Raw genomic sequence first — 5,759 nt, forward strand, 5'->3', positions numbered from 1 at the left:
CTAACCTTGTTTTAAAAGTAGGATAAAAGCTCTGCAGGCTCTGAATTATAATGCAAAAAGAAATCCAAAGGATTTTTACATAGAGATACAAATGTCTGCTCTTTTTGCAGCTATGAAAGGGGGAAAAGTTCACATCTTTCTCCTAAGGTTTGCAGAATAGGTTCATGGCTGCAGACTTCTAGGTTAACAGAAGGTTCTAGTCTCCTTGTGAAGGCTGTGAAACAGGTACTTAAGAGAAGGGACTTCTTGTGTTATAATGCAGGTGTACAATTGTGCACTCAGGATTAGTCTTCTGGAAATGACTCAGTGCATGGATCAATGCATTTACAGTGATTTTCTTTTTTTTTGTTTGGTTTGGTTTTGTTTGATTGGTTTGGTTTGGCTTTTTACTTCATTTCCCACCTGCCTTACACTTCTGGTAACATACACTGGCTGCTGGAAGAGGGCCTCACTTCCTCCAACCATTAGGGTCTAGCTTTAAGCCTGTGGCACTCAGGCCTTTACCAAACGCGGCAATAACAGGCAAGGATTTGGTGAGTCACACCCCTACCAAAAGGAACTAGCATTGCTGGTCACCAAATGTCACACCAAGTAAATGTCCCATGGGGAAATCTGTCTTCACCAAGCCTAGGTGGGCTTTGCATTGGCAGTGAGCAGCTGAGATAACTGGCATCCTTTTGGCAATGCTCCAGGATGCATATTGCCAGAAATTTTTTCCCCTTTAAGAGGTCTCCTTAAACTTTTACCTATGATGAAGTCCCACTAAGCTATTGAATCATGAATAAAATTTTTTTTCCTCCAAAGGCACAAACATATTTCTGTTCTTCCCTCCATTTCATCTCTCTGGGAATAACTTTAACATTTTGCAAAACTGAATGCCATAAAAAAACCCCAAACCACCAAACTATTCCAGTACTCTCCTTCGTATTGCCAAAACATTTACTTCTACCATTAATCACGCTGAGAGCTACCCTAAATTCCACTTTATTACAGCAACAAACATGGGCTGTGAGCATTCAATAATACCTCAACTAGACTGGAAGAAAGACATAAGGACAAATTCCTCAAGGATCCATATGTTTAATATATAGCATATATGTTAAGAATAGCATCTTAACACTGCGGCATGTTTCAAAAAACCCCAAACAATTTGGGTAGTCTAAAGGGAGTTGTCTTTGAATACATATTGAGAGCAGAACAGTTTTATTGTTGGAAAAGAGCAACCATTAAAAAAATCCATACAGGATTAATTTGGTAAAATAGATACAGGAACAAGAATTTAATTTGTCCATACCAAGTTTTGGTGTGAAATAAAGAAAATAAAGAAAATAAAGGAAAAGAAATGAAGATTTATATTTATGACTACATGCCAGTCACATTTGGATGATAGAAACATTCATGCATCTGATTCAAAATCCTCTAAGTCCACCAGTCTCTCTCCAGCCTCTGGATCACATGTGTAAAATCAATCACACAGACAAATCTTTGCCACTTTGGGCTGAAAGTGGCTACACTTCCTGTTCCATCCCGTATTAAGATAGCTTTAAGCTCTTTCCATGGGCCTTTCCAGACATCACCTCAAAATGACATTTCTCTCAAATCCAGCAAGCTTGAAAAGGAATATCCAAGGCCTGTAGTCCTGCTATGCCACCTAGAAGTTAGGGGTCCCCTCATCTGTGTTGCCCCTAGTATCTGCCACCCCAGGTGCCCATCCCAATCATGCCTCTGAGTGCTTGGAATGGAAAATGAGGCCAACCTCACTCCGTTTTCCCACTTCCCAGCATGGACAAACTTGTAAACCCTACATTTCCTTTTCTGTTTTATTTTAGCACCTGTGAGCAGGGAGGCAAAATACAAGAGATTCATGTGCCAAACAAAGGATGTCAGCTGACAAATGCCTCTGTTAAGGAGGCAACATCAGGAGATGATGAGATCAAATGCCATGAGGAAGTATGGTTCTAGTATTAATAAACACCTGTCCGGTATTACTCTACCTGCTGGACTTCTCCCAGCAAGACAATTGATTACCTAAACCTGGTAAAACAACCTGTTAAGTCCTATCCTAAGCACTGCAACCTTAGACTGAATCTGTTCTAAGACCTGTGCTGGAGACCCTGCATACTCCAGACATGGGCTTTTGAGTCAAGGAAAACCGCAGATCCTGTCCCTCCCTGCAATCTGGATCCAGCAGGAAGTGCACCAGTGGAGGCAAGGCTCTTGGGGCACAGCTGCCTCCCTCCTGGGGAGCAGGGGTGTGAGGCCAGGGAGGCGCCTGGCACCAGCTGCAGGAAGGGTTCCTGCCATTTACATGCATCATAGTCTGAGCTAGACAGAGTGCTAAAACACTGGAAGTCTCATGGACACACTCCAGTTTCTTGGGAAAACTCAGTGAGGTTGTTTTAAACACATTGTTTTCCAGGTTCAGGGCCTCACTCTGCCATCTAGTCCATTTGGTATAAAGGGGTCACTCCCTTGACCTGGCTGTAGTCCCTGTGCTAACTCAGTGCTTCCAAAACATGATGTCCTCCGGCTTTTATCTTGCTGCAGACAAACCTCAATTCAGTTACATAAATAATCCTGGCCCACTGGAAGCAGTCCAGCCATTAAACCTCTCGATTCAGAGTTTAAGCCTGAGATCAGGATGAGGCCTAATGCGTGTGGAGTAGAGATTATCACACATCTGCCAACTGTGGTAGGCTGGCATCTGCTGAGCACCTGTCAGGGATCGTGGCCAGACCCAACCCACAGATCCAATGCAATAATTCCTATCCTCCCTTCTCTTGCTCAAGTGGCAGGACATCATCAGATATGTATTTCTGAGATTGATTGGCCCCTAATTGCATGGCATGCAAGGCGGCCCAGCTGAAGACAGTAAGTTAACAAAAGTAAGTGTGCCTGGCTCCTGCAGCCCACACGCAGGACCGGGGCTGCCAGAGGTGCAAAGCCTTGGTCCAGCTGTGCTGCACAACCATGCGTGTCTGTGAGAGGATGTCTGCACAGAGTGTAAACAGGCTTTTGCCTTTGCCTCGTGTTCAGTCATTATCTCTGAGAAATGGCATGAATAGGCATCTGCAGGAGCTGGAACTAGCAAAGGATGTAGGTTAAGATCCAGGGACAAAATTTCCATTTTTTCTCTAGACCTCAGACTTTATCCATTATTTCCATTCTGCCTGTCCCACTCAAACAAATGCCCTGTTAGCCTTTCCTCCTTCAGCTGCACACAGGAGTAGTGCAGTAGCACCATGGCAGGATATTTATTATCTCAGAACCAGTGTCCTTCATCTTCCCATGCACGCTGAGCATTTTGGTTTCACTTACACATGCAATCTTCTAGGATTCTTTCTGCAGATTTAAGGCTGCAAGAACTAGCTCCCCTTCATCTGTCATATAGTAGGCTGAACTTATTGTAATAACATAGCTGTGATCTTCAGCAACTGCAACAGAATATTGTCTTGAGATCAATTTCCTTTTTCAATAAAGTCCTGATTTTGCCTCAGCATTTATGAAGTGGTGGGAGGCCGCTATCCGTTGAAATTATCTCTTTCATATACTATACCATAAAAATATGGCCCTCTATATGCAGTGTTATAAAGGTATTTGTCTGACTGACTGACTTTAACCACCCAAGAAGAGTAATAAGTTCAGTAATCCTCTGGAAATGTGTAGCCTGGAGTGTGTTATTGCAGCTAGTATTCAGTGCACTCTCCAAAAACAAATCACAAAACCAATTAGATTTATGCATTTACAATCCTTGATTGATGCAGCCTTGACATAAATCACAGAGTTAGAAAAACACACTGCTGGATTAGCAAACCACATTGTAGTAGTGTGGCTTGCAATGTCATTTTGCTGAGATATTTACTATACCAGCACAATCAGTTGTGTCAGTCTTAAGCAAGTTACTCTTGTTACAGGGTGATACAAACAGATGTGCACCTAATTTTTTGTGCGTGCAAAACAAATGCAGCCAGGTTATAACTTGGAAAGATATCTCAGGACAGATTCTTGGACTGGTGTCTGAGATTGGCCAGTGCAGTGACCTCTAAAATTTCACTTGAAGAAAAAACTGTTACCAGCATGCCATAGGGGTATTCTGGTGCCAGTAATGGAGAAATAGAGAAACAGGTCTCCTCAAAGTGTACTGTTTCACAGAAATGGTGTCAGATGCAGAGGCTGGTGAAAGTCCTATCAGACTCCACAGTATATAACCAGACTCGTTTGAAGTCTGGCCATGGTCAACATCACAATGTGGTCTACTCAGCATCTGGGGCATTGTTCTTTAGGCAGCATTTCTGCACAGCACTGTGTTAGATTTTCGCACTGCAGCTCCTGCTGCCCACACTCCAGTATCTTTGCTTTATCCCCACATCTCTAAGAAGTGAGCAAATCAGCAAGAGTGTAGACTGAAGGCCTTTCCTCACTCACAATTAAATATAATGATGGCAAAATGGAGTGGATAAATCTTTATTAAGGACATCATACCTAGAGAGTGAACATTAACAAAGATATTGAGTGATGCAGTAGGTATCTTTCTACTGTTACAAAATAATACTACTACTCTTTTTATAGCTTGTGTCAACCCATGCAGGAGTGTTTCATATTAATCATCTTAAGTTGGTGAAAGGATAGCACAAAGGAGGGGAGCAGGTGCACTGGTTTCATAGTGTTTGGCAATTATATTAGAACATTTTAATTCTTATGTTGATCAAAGAAATCAGAGAGTTAATGCTGACTGAGTCACCAATTGTCCAGTAGTCAGGAGGCTATTGTTTCAGTGGGTTGCTACTTTCAATTTCATGTTTAAAGAAAAGTTACAGGAGGAAATAAAGTCATTGATGGAAGAAATTATCAAAATAAAAATCACAAGCAGATATTTGGAAGTTGGTAAGTTACCTGGGTGAATAAGCAGGATATGATGCCAATCCATCTGAAGCCACATCATCAGTTTATATGTAATCTTTAAAACTGTCCAGATGGTTTGCAGTTCCCAGCAAACACATCCTGTATGTAAGACAAGTCACAGCTTTTGACTCTTGGTTTTGAGAGCAAATAATTAGATATCTGCATTGAGGGTGAATTAGAAAGGGGCTATTGAGATAAGAGACTGGCCATGTTTCCACCATGGTGGACTTTATGCAAAGAAGGAAAGATGATCACTACAAATCCAGCATGGAACTTTAAGATGGTCTGTCAGCTGAAGCAGAAGAAATTGTAATCTAAACTCAAAATGCTAAAGGGAGATAACTAACATAGCCTGACTCTGACAGAGCCTGAGCAGGGGTTCTGCTTGAGATAGCCTTTTCAAATCTATTCAAAACTGTTCTTTTCCCACAATTTATGCTTTAGAAGAAGGAAATGAAATTTGGAATTTGGCCTGTAGCTTGAGGTAAACAATGCACTTTCCTTCCTTTCTTTTGCTTCTGCCAGAGTAAAAAACCCCAAGGAAGGGGAAGGATCTTAGCAGTAATATTTATTACTGAGTCAAATCTTTTGGTATTTGTATGTTTTGAGGCCAGCCTCTCAGCCAGCATAAATAAACATAGGTCCCTCAGAGTTGCATTGTTTTGTTCTACTGCTGATCCAGTCCAACAAGAATAGGATAAGAACAAAAATAAAGACTCCTGATTGCCAGTAATAGAAGAAAATTTAGGTTAAAAAGTCCAGGCAAATAGAAGGAGTTGCTTTTGAAGTCTGCGTATTTTCTCACCACTTGCTTGTTACAGAAGAACCTTAGCAGGTGTCATCTGAGTAGCTGAGAA

The sequence above is a fragment of the Pseudopodoces humilis genome, chromosome 3, assembly GCF_049639895.1.
Source record: "Pseudopodoces humilis isolate 2021_Gansu_Grassland_sample_001 chromosome 3, ASM4963989v1, whole genome shotgun sequence".
NCBI lineage: Eukaryota > Metazoa > Chordata > Aves > Passeriformes > Paridae > Pseudopodoces > Pseudopodoces humilis.